We start from the raw sequence: 13,925 nt of genomic DNA, 5'->3' as shown, positions 1-13,925 counted from the left end.
CGGCCACACTATTAGACAAAAAGACATATAGTCTGGGCTGATTATCGGAGAATAGGCCATTTTTGGGAAAAGTTATTTACCAGCAATTTTATTGCTGGAATCGAATTATAAGATCCTATATATTAATTATATAGGTATGCAAAGTCCTCAGATAGTGTGCTACTTTTTTTATAAACAAAATGGCGCCCGAAAATCGTGATTTTTTCAATTATTGCATTATAACTCCGAAGATTTTAATTTTACAACAAAAACACTCAAATAAAAATTCACCGTGATTAAATTCTGCATAGAAACGTGTTTTTCCCGATCTGCTCGGATGAAAATTTTCCTCGGAAAATGCGGGTTTTCCCAACAAAATCTCTAATTTTCAAATAAAGTTTTAGATAAGTAATTATCTACCAATAATTAAATAATTTGGTGACTTAAAAGCCTTCTTGTATTAGATTATAGTTCCAGAAGCTGATGAAAATTAAACGAATATTTTAGCAACAATTCAATTGTTAATTAATAATTTACGGTCGCAATAATAACCAAAATAATTATGATACACTGATCAAACTTTGAAATCTTATAAAGATGAGATGCCTATTTAACATTTTGTCGACAAAATATAAATTTTTTATTTTTTTTTGCATAATCTTTTAATGTTTAAAAAAATAGTTATAAACAAATTAACGTTTCTCAGAAAGTTTTTATTATATTGTAATTTTAAAAAATAGCTAAAATGCGCATTTCAAATATCTTGAAAATAAATGCTTTAAAACTTTTTTGCAACCATTTGCAAAAAAGTTATGAAACAGCAAAATAAACATACGATTACTACGGTGTTTATAATTTTTTTTAATTCTTTCAAAGCGTAGAAGTGAGTTTAAAGTACAAGCTAATTATTTACAAAAAATATCGATCATCAGTTTAATGGTTATATTTTAATTAAAGATTATAAATATATTTTTTTGTAATTTACACGCGCAAAAGTAGAATCATACAATACAGTACTGTAGCTAAAATTTTTACTCGGAGCGACGACCGGCCGCGCGAGACGTACACTTTTATAAATAATGTATGCTACGTCTTAGTCGCTTCGAGTGAACATTTTAGCTCCGACTCTGTATCAGGCCTACTTTTGCGCTAAAAATTACAAAAAAAAGTATTTTAATATTTGATTAAAATATAACCATTGCACTAATTTTTGACATTCTTTGTGAGTAATTAGATTGTACCATAGACTCACTTTTAAGCTTTGAAACAATTAAAACAAATTATAAACAACGGAGAAATTGTATATTTATTTTGCTGTTTCATAACTTTTTTGCAAATGGTTGGAAATTTTTTAAAGCATTCATTTTCAAGACCTATGAAATACGCATTTTAAGTATTTTATAAAATTAGAATATAATAAACAATTTCTGAGAAATGTTAATTTTTTTAAAACAATTTTTTTTAACATTTAAAGATTATGCAAAAAAATGAAAAATTTATATTTTGTCGACAAAATATTAAATAGGCATCACACCTTTATAATCTTTCTAAGTTTGATCAATGTCTCATGATTATTTTGGTTGTTATTGCGACTGTAAATTGTTAATTAAAAATTGAATTGTTGCTAAAATATTCGTTTCATTTTCACCGGCTTCTGAATTTATAATCTATACCAAGAAAGCTTTTATTTCACCAAGCTATATAATTATTGATAAATAATTACTGGCCCAAAAAATTTATTTGAAAATTCGAGATTTTGTTGGGAAACCCCACATTTTCCGAGGAAAATTTTCATCGGAGCAAATCGGAAAAAACATGCTTCTATGTAGAATTAAATTGGGGTGAATTTTTATTTAAGTGTTTTTGGTGTAAAGTTAAAATCGTCGGAGTTATAGAGCAATAATTGAAAAAAATAAGATTTGTCGGCGCCATTTTGTTTATAAAAAAAGTAGCACACTATCTGCGGACTTTGCATACCTATATTAATAATATATAGGATCTTAGAATTCGATTCTAGCAATAAAATTGCTGGTAAATAACCTTTCTTTGTACTTTACTAATAATACCAGCGTATTTTAACTATTTTTTTTTCAAAATTTAAAGATTATGCAAAAAAAAGGGAAATTTATATTTTGTCGATAAAATATTAAATAAGCATCTTATCTTTATAATCTTTATAAGTTTGATCAATGTATCATGATTATTTTGGTTATTATTGCGATCGTAAATTGTTAATTAATAATAGAATCGTTGCTAAAATATTCGTTTAATTTTCAACGGCTTCTGGAATTACAATCTATACCAAGAAATCTTTGATGTCACTAAGTCATTTAATTATTGATTAATAATTACCTACCTAAAACTTTATTTGAAAATTAGAGTTTTTGTTAGAAAAACCCGCATTTTCCGAGGAAAATTTTCGTCGGAGCAAATCGTGAAAAACATATCTCTATGCAGAATTTAATTGCGGTGAATTTTTATTTGGGTGTTTTTGTTGTAAAGTTAAAATCTTCGGAGTTATAGAACAATAATTGAAAAAAATACGATTTGTCGGCGCCATTTTGTTTATAAAAAAAGTAGCACACTATCTGCGGACTTTGCATACCTATGTTATTAATATATAGGATCTTATAATTCGATTCCAGCAATAAAATTGCTGGTAAATAACTTTTACATGAATTTTGCTAATTAGCCCAGAGTAATAAGATGGAATAAAATTATTACAGAGTGGAGACCATGGACATACAAATGAAAGAGAGGGAGACCACAGATGAGATGGGTAAATGACCTAAAACACCAAGCCGGCTCAAAATGGATGCACAGGGCTCAGGATAGAAAAACATGGAGGAGCGAACGGGAGGCCTATGTCCAATATTGGATATTGCAAGACTGATAGATAGAATATTAGACAATGCTGTGGAACCACAGTTGAAGAATTATATCGCACAGCAGCCTATAGAGAAAGGTTTCAGGAACTTATAAACATGATGACGACCTACGTCTGAATACGGACACGATACCTAAAGAAGAAGAAGCACTCCAGGAAATATACTAAAATGTTTGTCCGTATCTCTAAAACCAAAACACTGAACATATTTATCTAAAGCTTCTAAGATAATAATTTGTATGTACTTACCCGAACACTGAAACTATACATACTCACACTAAAAGTTTAAAATTACGATCTAATATGCGTATTGGATATATAAATTAGTAGTATTTTTATATTAGATAGAAAGCGTAAAATTAGATTTATAACAAAAGCGAGAATATTTTGATGTTTATTAATTTTAATAATAGTGGTTTTTGCCAATATAAACATTTGAGTGATTAAGAGATTCTCATTGTAAACACGTGAATTACGGAGTGTGAATTACGATAGTTGGAGCAGGTAAATCTGTTTTTCTCTAGTTTTAAGAGAATTTTATGTCTAATAATTAGGTAGAAAATCAGGACTGTACAGTAAAATTTATAACAAGTGTTAACACTAAGATGAAGGCACATAAGTACACTTTAGAATTTTCAAAAAATAAAAAAAATGCATTTTTCAATACCTTATAGCTAAAAGGAAGAAAGTACACTCTTAGAAGATGCTCTGCAGAATGAAAAGGCTGTAACTCCCTGAACTAATACAGAACTGGAAAGGTACACGGTATCTATCCAAAACAAAATAAACTATATATATACTAAGGATTTCCACAGTTTTCACTGTATTCCTTCACTCAACCGTTCTCTCCAGCTCTTTCTGTTTTGCCAGTCCCCTTCCTGCAGATTTCTTCTCTCCATTGCTTCGACTACTTCATCTCTGAAGGATCTTCGGGGTCTGCCTCTCTTCATTTTTCCTATCGGGCTCCACTCTGTTATTCGGTTTATCCACCGATTTTGGTCTGCTCTTCTGACATGTCCGTACCAGGTTAATCTCTTCTGTTCGATGTAGTCTATTATGTCTGAGTTCACTCCCATTCTTCTCTTAATTTCTATGTTATTTATTCTATCTCTCCTTGTTACTCTGCAGCTTCTCCTTAAAAATTCCATCTCTGTCGCTCTTATTTTATTTTTGGTTTTCTTATTTATTATCCAATTTTCACACCCACAAGTTAGGATACTTCTTGTCATGGTATTATATATTCTTATTTTTGTGTTTATGCTGATGTTCTTATCCCACAGTATCGGGTTCAATTTTTGTATGCAGTCTCTTGTTTGTCCTAGTCTATTTTTTATATCTTCCTCAGTTGTTCCTTTGTTTGAGATTATAAAACCTAAATACTTGTACTTATCTGTTCCTCTGATTTATTTACCTTCGTCTATTTCCAGTTGTTTTATTTCTATATTCTCGGTTGTTCGGTATTCAGTTTTCTTTAGGTTTATTTCCATCTCACTCTGTGTATATTCCTGTTCCAGTTTCCTCATCATAAAACTGAGGTCATCTTCGTCTTGTGCGATCACTATTTGGTCGTCAGCAAAACTTAGGGTATATAGATACTCATTCCTTACTGGTATACCCATTCCTTCGCACTTTCTTTTCCATGGTTTCAGGGTCTTTTCCAGGAATATTTTGAATAGGGTAGGGGATGTAGAGCAGCCCTGTAGTAGTCCCTTTGTCGTCTTAAATGGACTGCATATTCGATTGCCCATTTTGATAGCTACTGTGTTATTTTTGTAGAGTGCCTTTACTGCTGTTATTAATCTTCGTGGGATTTCGATGTCTTCCATTGCTTCCCATAGCTTGGTTCTAGGTATCGAGTCATACGCCTTCTTAAGAGCTACAAATGCCAGATGGACGGATCTATTTTTGGCCATTCGTTTTTCTATTAGTTGTTCGACCGTGTAGATGTGATCCAAACATGCTTTTCCTGCTGTGAATCCTGCCTGGTCTTCTCCGATTTTATCCTGTATATATATTTCTAATTTTTCCTTTATGGTCTTTCCATACAGTCTGCCTATAGATGATATTATGCTTATTCCTCGATAGTTTTCGCAGTTTTTTCTATTTCCTTTCTTATATATTGATGTCATATATGCTTGAGTCCATTCTGCCGGTAAGTCTTCTCCATTCAGTGCTCTCTCAAACATTTTGTGTATCATGCGGAATAGCTTTTCCGATCTGTTCTTTATCAATTCATTTGGTATTCCGCCGGGGCCTTCTGCTTTTTTGTTCCTTAGTGTTTTGATCGTTCTTTTTACCTCTTCTTCTTCTTCTTCAGGTGCCATCTCCGCTACGGAGGTTGGCAATCATCATAGCTATTTTAATTTTTGAGGCAGTAGCTCTAAATAGTTGTTTCGAGCTGCATCCAAACCACTCTCTCAGGTTCTTCAACCATGAAATTCGTCTTCTTCCGATGCTTCTTTTGCCATCTATCTTTCCCTGCATTATGAGTCGTAGGATGCCATACTTCTCGCCCCGCATCACATGTCCGAGATACTGTAGCTTCTTTTCTTTAATTGTAAGTTCAACTTCCTTTTCTTTACCTATTCTTCTCAGTACTTCATTGTTTGTAACTCTATCTACCCAGGAAACCCTCATAATTTTTCTATAGGTCCACATTTCAAAGGCGTTAAGTCGTCTCATTGTCTCTACATTTAACGTCCATGATTCCACTCCATAGTATAGAACACTGTAGACGTAACATTTTGTTAGGCGTACTTTAAGAGCTAATGTTAAATCTTTGCTACATAGGACCTTTTTCATTTTTATAAAATTAGAACGTGCTTTTTCGATTCTGACTTTTATTTCTGCAGTGTAGTCATTATTTTCTGTTATAAGTGTTCCTAGGTAAGTGTACTTTTTTACTCTTTCGATCTGCTGGCCCTCTACTATCAAGATTTCGTTAGTATTATGGTTGTTTTTACTAATTTTCATAAACTTCGTCTTTTTGATATTGAGAGAGAGTCCGTACTCCCTACTACACTTTACTATTTTACTCATGAGTCTTTGCAGGTCTTGTAAACTATCGGCTATTATTACTGTATCATCTGCATATCTGATGTTGTTAACTAAGACTCCATTTACTCTTATGCCGACTGTTTCATCTTCCAGAGTTTCTCGCATTACCTCTTCAGAATAAGTGTTAAATAATAGAGGTGATAGTATGCAGCCTTGCCTGACTCCTCTCTTTATTTCCATTTCTTCAGATGTTTCTTTTTCAATTCTTACTATTGCTCGCTGATTGTAATAGAGGTGTGTTATTAGTCTTAAATCTCTTTCATCTAGGTTTTTATTTTTTTTAAGATTTCCATGAGTCGATCATGTTTTACTTTATCAAACGCCTTATTGTAGTCTATAAAACAGACGTAAAGAGGATGGTTAACATCCAAACATCTCTGTGTCAGCACGTTGAAGGAGAATAATGCCTCTCTGGTACCCATACCATTGCGGAACCCATATTGAGTGTCACTAATATCCAGCTCCAGTTTAGAGTGTATTCTGGCGTGGATAATTTTCAATAGAATTTTCAAGGTATGTGACATTAAGCTTATGGTTCGGTAGTCACTGCATTCTTTTGCATTCACCTTCTTTGGCAAACACACAAAGGCTGATGTCAACATTTCTCTGGGGATGATTCCTGTAGTATAGATAGCGTTGAACAGTTCTACTATTATGTCCAGGTTTTTCTCGTTGACCAACTTTATCAGCTCGCTAGGCAATTCATCTGGACCAGCAGATTTATTGGTTTTCATAGAGTTTATTGCCTGACTAACCTCTGATTTGGTTATCTCTGGGCCTACATCTCCCGTTTGGCTATCTACGGATGTACTAGCTTCTCTCTGGTCATGAAATAGTTCCTCGATATACTCTTTCCATCGTCGTAGTTTTCGTTTTGTCTCCATTATAATATTTCCATTTTTGTCGAGCAATATATTTGAGGTTCTTCTATTTCCTATTCCGGCTAGTTCTTTGACTTTTTTATGTAGGTTGAAGTTGTCATATGTGTTTTGCAGTTCTTCTATTTCTTTACATTTTTCAGAGAAGTAGGTTTCTTTAGCCTCCCTAATTTTTCTTCTTATTTGGTTTTGAAGCTGTTTATAGCGGGTCTTATTAATGGTTTTGTTTTTTCTTCTTTCATTCATCAACTCTAGAATTTCCTCCGTCATCCATTCTTCTTTCTTACATTTGGTTGTAGTAAGTACTTTCTTACTTGGTTCTAATATAGAGGTTTTGAAGAATTGCCACTGCTGTTCTACGTTGCAATAATTTCCTGGGTTTCTGTCTAGATTTGTGTTGATTTCGTGTTTCAGATTTTCTTTTGTTTCTTCTGACTTTAGTTTCTGTATGTTAAGTTTATTGTTGTTGCGGCTTTTTTGCGTCTTTTTTAGTTGAAGTTGAAACCTAGCAATAAGAAGACTGTGATCAGAGTATACGTCTGCTCCTGGATATGCCTTTACTGCCTGAATTGAGTTTCGATATCTGTGCTTTATTAGGATGTAGTCAATTTGATTTCTGACAATTTTGTGCTCTTTGTCAGCTGGTGATTTCCATGTATACAGGCGTCGCTTAGGTAATTTAAAAAATGTATTTGCGGCTATAACATTATGCTCCTGGCAAAATTCTATTAGGCGATCTCCTCTGTCGTTTCGTTCGCCAAGCCCATATGATCCTACATTAGGGTAGCATTTTCCTTCGCCAATTTTTGCGTTGAAATCACCCATGATCACTGTTATGTCTCTAGATGCTGTGAGATGTAATGTTTTCTGGAGTTCGCTATAAAAGTTTTCTATTTCTTCTTCATTTTTGTCAGCAGTTGGCGCATAAATCTGGATTAGGTTCATTTTTCCATGGGTTGTCAATAACTGCAACATTATTATTCTTTCGGACATCGGAACGAAGCCTGTTACTGATCTCGTTACTTTTTCGCTGAGGATCATAGCAACTCCATATCTGTGTTGGGTGTCGCTGCTTCCAGAGTAATATATTCGTCCATTGTTTGTATTGAGTTCGCCAGAGCTGACCCATCTTGTATCGCTTATTCCTAATATATCGATATCTAGTCGCATCATCTCTTGCTGTATATTCTTCAGTTTCCCAGGTTCATACATACTTCTTACATTCCATGTAGCGATTTTGTAGGTGGATTTGTATATATTTAGCTAGGCTCAGCTTTTTACCTCAGCTAGGCTTAATTCGATTTCGTCATGTGTATAGATTTCTATTCCGTCTCTTTCTACTTCTTTGAATTGGGGGTGACTTTCGGTTAGCAATTTTTTATAGTATTCTTGCATCTCGTTTTCTTTGATTTGACCGATCTTGACCTTCTCTGTCTTATTTCTTTGGAGTGACTTTAAGATACGCCATGACTCTGAATTTCTCGTTCCTGCTACGTGTTGTTCTATTTCTATGCATGTTTTTCCCATCTTTCATTTTTTTCTTTTGCTACTTTTCATTTTACTTCTTTATTTTTTTCCCTGTAGAGTTCCAAGTCCTCATAGTTTTTTGTGTTCAGGTATTTTATATGGAGTTTCTTCTTCTCTTTTATGCATTTCAGTGTGTCCTCGTTTAATTGTGTATCTTGGTGGGTGTATTTTTGGTTTTTTCTCCAAGAGCTTCTAGGGCTGCTGTCTTTATGCAGGTTTTTATGTGTTCGTAAGTCTGTTCTAATGATTCATACCTAAACTCTTCTAGCTTTTGGTCCAATCTTCGTTTGTATAAGTCTTTTATGGAGTCTTCTTCTAATAAGTTTATGTTGAATTTCTTTTCTTTTATTGAGCACACATTGACAGGTATTGCCGGAGTCGTAGATTCGTCAGTATCTCCCAAGGTCGGTTTCTGTTGGGTCCATATAAAGGGGAATTCCATCTGAGCGATTACTAGTTTGTGATCTGTGCCGCATTCTGCGCCTCGTTTTACGCTCACATCCTTTATTTTTTTAGAGCTTTCTTGGTTTACTATAACATAATCAATAATATACCTCAATGTTCTTGTTTCTTGTGTCCATGTGTATTTGTGTATGTCTTTATGTTTATAGAATCCGTGTGTGATCTTTAAATGGTTTATTTCGCATAGTTAAATCACTCTCTCTCCGTTATCGTTTATTACATCTTCTCCAAATCTACCTACTGTTCTGTCGTTTACAAAATAAACTACGCTTTTAACAAATCCTATCCGATAAGGATGGTCCGGGAATGTCGCAAAACCAACTCTTGGTGGTGCGTCGAACTGGAACACCTTAGAAAGACAGCAATAACTGCTTTAATAAAGCAAAACGCACCAAACTCAAAGGGGATTAGGATATTTTATCAATCAAACCTCATTGAGTTTAAGAAAATCTGCAGATAAAAACAAATAGCTGCTTGGAGAGCCTACTGTGAGGAAATAAAAGATTTTCCACAAGCTTCCAGGATACAAAAAGCACTCTCAAAAGATTCACATCGGCATATTAACAAAGTAAGATGGAAGCAAAACTTCCAACCTTTGCAAAAGTGCTGCGATCCTGATGAAAACACACTTCCCCAGTTCTAGCGCCTTAAAAGCACCGAACTAGATGGAAGAAATTATCATACTCACACCGAATGACTGGCATCTTGCCAGAACATTAATTAGTAAGAAAAAGATAAGATGAGCCATATCATGCTTTGCCCCTTTAAGTCACCAGAGTTTGACGGCATATATCCAGCCCTACTACGGTGGGGACTAGATATCCTTTTTCCGCACCTTGTGGTAATATTCCGAGCCTCCTTGGCTCTGAGATATATTCCTAGAAAGTTGAAAGTGGTACATGTGGTCTTCATACTAAAACCAGGTAGGATGGATTACACACTACCGAAGGCTTTTCGACCAATTAGCCTAACATCTTTTCTCTTGAAAACGATGGAAAGGCTATACGAGAGGTACATAAGGAATGAAGTTCTGGTTCATAACAAACTTCATCCAAATCAACATGCATATACTTCAGGAAGATATACCGATTCTGCACTGCATCAAGTAGTGGGAAGAATTGAAAGATCGCTGTACAATAAATAATCAACCCTAGATATATTCAGAGACATTGAGGGAGCGTTTGATAAAACAACATTCCCAACCATCACCCAACAGCTCAATGTCAGGAATGTCTCCCTGCCGTGAGCGAATGGATATTAATATGCCCTCCAATAGAGCAATAAGCATAAATGTAGAAGACGTTTCAGTTAGAGGAATAGTTACGAGGGGATGTCCACAGGGGGGGTGGTGTTATCACCACTCGTCTGGAACATAATAGTTTTGGATACCCTGGTTGACCAACTCAGCAAGAACGGTTTCTACACCATAGCCTGTGCAGACGACATAACCGTCTTTAAAAGCGGTAAGTTTAAGAACACACTATGTGAGAGATTAAGTTGCTCTCAGACTAATATAAACATGATGTAAAGAACACTCACTGTCTATAAATCCAAAAAAGACAGAGATGGTCCTCTTCACGATAAAAAGAAGGATCACTGCTTAATACCCCCCCTAGGATTCTAAACTGCAGTCTGAACTTTTCTTAAGAGGTGTAATACCTTGGTATTACCCTTGATAGGAAGTTAACATGAAACTTTCAGGGTTTTCTCACTACGGAGAGCAATGGATTGTATCCTCGCCTTGTATCATATCATTGTATCCATCGCATCGTATCTTCGTCTGAAGCAGATTCATGTTCACAACAAGTTATCACGCCCTAGTATTATTGTTATCGTCCCTTCGTATTTACTCAGTGTTTGTTGTACGTTTGCCGACAGTATTTAAAATATTGCATATATTTTACCTGGTATTGGATACATGGGTACGATACATTGATCGGAGTAAGGCTTGGCACCTCGTAGTGAACACAACTTCACCTAGATAGTAGAGCTAAAAGAGCCATATATTGCCTATTAACAGTGCCAGCGAACAGTCGGACGCACTTGAGACCTTTCGCCCAGACTGATAGTCTGGGTCTACACTACTATCATTAGGCCAATGCTAACTTACGGAGCTATTCCTTGCATATTCAGCGGATGGCTTGCCTATAAATATAACAGGTTCCATGAAAACAACACGAACTGCTGCAATGGAGTTGCTCATTGGCATCGCCCCTTTAGACATATGTCAGGCGCTCAGAGAAACAGTGTCCTAATCCCAAAAATAAAGTTTTGAGATAAATGCAATCTTTGCATTGGTATTTACATTGTCCTGTTGTCCAATCTAGCCATCTAGCCAATTATAGAGGTAGTTTGTGTAGATCCTTGTTAATAGGAAGATTAGTGTTGCTGCTTTAAATTTAATATTGCTTCTAATTATTGATATATTAATCTAAAAATGCCGAATTTTTGGGTTAGGTCACTGTTGCTCTGAGCGCCTCATATGTCAGAGGTGGAGCTGATGACGATATTGAGATTGCGCTCAACGGGTGCAAACCTTGATGTAGAAATGGGACAATAAGATATCGTTTCTGGCAAAGTGGGCTGGAGGCACTGCCCCAGCTACATGCAGGTCATGGATGCGACTCAATTAAACCTACCTGTCTTCGATAATCCCTACAAAATCGAAAAAAGACAACGTAGGGAGTCAAACGTAGCAAATACATATTGCCTCTATACCAGGGGTGGCCAACCAGCGGCCCGCGGGCCGCATGCGGCCCGTTAACTGTGGTTTAACTGTGGTTAATTTCTCAAGTCCTTCGAATCAGAATATGGTGATGTTATATTTTATGCAGAAGTAAGATGGCTGACTCGTGGAAAAATGTTGAAAAGAGTTTTTGATTTGAGGCAAGAAATACAATCATTTTTTGAAAGCAAATCAAAGAGCATTTCAGAGTTTCAAGACGACGAGTGGGTTTCCGACTTTGCATTTCTGGTAGATATAACTATCCACTTAAATGAACTCAATATGTACTCGTCTACAAGGCAAAGATCAATTTATTAATGGCATGTATGATCTTATTTCTGCGTTTCAAATAAAACTAGGGCTTTGGGCACAGCAGTTCCAAACTACCAGATCTCACATCGGATACAGCGACTAAATACGCATCTTTGATATCTGATTTAAAAATTGAATTCGAAAACAGATTGCAAAATTTCAAAAAGCATTGTCTGCTTTTTTCCGCATTTGCAGCACCATTTTCAACAGACATAAATTCCTTGCCGGGACATTTACAAATGGAATGTTACGAAATGCAATGTGATGCACAGCTGAAAGAAAAATTTAATCAGGTTGGCTTGGAAGAATTCTATAAAAACTATTTTGACAAGGAGAAATATCCTACATTTTACAAACTTGCTCTGTTCATGATTTCATTATTTGGAAACACTTATGTTACACGTGTGAATAATTTTTAGTAAGATGAAGCATAATATTAAATCCCATATCAGAACACGGATTACCGATGTTCATCTAGAAAACTGTCTGCGTGTAGCAACGACTTCAATCGAGGTTAATATTGATGAGCTTAGTTCTACTAAACAGAGTCAGATATCTCATTAATTTACAAATTTGTTCAGTTAGCTGAATGATACATAAAACAAAAAAAAATGTGCCTTTATTTTTTCATTAAATTGTCTTCCTAAGAAATTTGTTTTATTTTTAAAAATATCTTCAAAAATTATGTTTTTTTTTGTTCGTTACTTAGCTACATAAGCTTATTTAGTAGTGCGGCCCGGTGCGAAATTGTGTTTCCGAATTTTGGCCCGGCTGCCGAAAAGGTTGGCCACCCCTGCTCTATACCAATGGCTCCAAAATAGAAGGCTCCAAAATGGAAAAAGGCTCAGGATGCGGTATATACTCCAGATCACTGAACCTTAGTGTAAAATTGGGTATGGGCAAAAATGCCAACGTAGTTCAAACTGAACTGGCTGGTATCTCCATAGCCGCAAAAGAGATACCTAACCTGGAAAGGTATAGCCGGTAAAACCATAATGATCTGCACAGACAGCAGACAAGCGCTACATTAACCCTGAAAAGACCAAGTGTCATATTAGGGCTAGTAATGGAGTGTCCTGAGTCACTAGCCCAAGCATTGGATGGTAACAACATTATCCTGAGTGACAACGGCAATAAAGGCAACCACACTGCTGACCAGCTAGCTAGGAAGGCAGCAGGCCTAAGACTCTTAGGATCTGGTAATCTTTTTGGCTGGTCAACTGCAACAATCGCGAAAATTGCCAAATGTCACTCCCACACGCAAACCGTGAAAAGATGGGAAGAAGGGATAGGATGTAGACTTGCCAAGGTAACACTAAGGAACCTTGAGAAGTCAGCATCACAAAAAGTACTTGAGAATGACCAGGAAAAACCTATGCTTGACAGTTAGTTTTTTAACTGGCCATTGTCAGCTAAGAAAACACCTCCACATACTCGGGCTAGGAGACCCACCTCTGTGCAGGAAGTTTGAACGAGATGACGATCCGGTGGTCGTGTGATGACAGAGAGGGATGATCGATTCATTGTCCTGAATGCCTCGAGGAATCAGCACGTGACAGGAGTTGAATTTCAACAATCTATGAGGCGAGGAATGTTCGAAGTGTCACCGTCACTCATTGGATAGCTAAAAAAAGACTTAAGGCTGCCACTTTGACTCCCAGACAAGTTAACACTGTTTCCGTATTGAACGCACGTGCAATGGGGACAATTCAATTCAACACATCAATTGGGACCTTGGACAATGGAGCAGAGTTTTATTCTCTTATGAGAGTCGAATGTGCTTGTAAAGCAGTGACAGAAGACGACGCGTATATCAAAGGCCCGGAAAACTATTTGGCCAGTACTGCATTCTCAATACAGTGAGCTATGGATGTCGTTCGTGTACGGTTTGGGGTGGCATATCTTTAGAAGGAAAAACAGAGCTTGTGTTCGTGCCCGGTGGTCGTCACAGAGGAGGTTTGACAACGGACCGTTACATTACGGGTAATCTCCAAAACCATATTACTCCTTACGCTGGCTACATAGGCAACGGCTTCATGCTAATGCGTGATAGTGATACTTGGCCAACACCAATATAACAACAATTGAGTCTGGATAT

General features: G+C 36.1%; 1 protein-coding gene across 5 annotated transcripts in view; it reads right to left on the bottom strand.

Annotated features, from left to right (window-relative positions):
* The window catches only part of LOC126890709 (tachykinin-like peptides receptor 99D), a 141,227-nt gene that overhangs the window by 108,830 nt on the left and 18,472 nt on the right, over positions 1-13,925 (bottom strand). For 2 of the 5 annotated variants that reach the window (XM_050659881.1, XM_050659883.1), the window contains exon 1: positions 3,116-3,232. The exons of 1 other annotated variant lie outside the window; for it this stretch is intronic. The gene's annotated coding sequence lies outside the window, so the exon portion shown is untranslated. Of the gene's footprint in view, positions 1-3,115; positions 3,245-13,925 lie in introns of those variants that run through there. 2 more of the 5 variants (XM_050659877.1, XM_050659878.1) reach the window with 2 other exon arrangements.

The sequence above is a fragment of the Diabrotica virgifera genome, chromosome 8, assembly GCF_917563875.1.
Source record: "Diabrotica virgifera virgifera chromosome 8, PGI_DIABVI_V3a".
NCBI classification, from domain to species: domain Eukaryota; kingdom Metazoa; phylum Arthropoda; class Insecta; order Coleoptera; family Chrysomelidae; genus Diabrotica; species Diabrotica virgifera.
The sequence above is the reverse complement of the archived record's forward strand: the minus strand, read 5'-3'. Positions and strand labels throughout refer to the sequence as shown.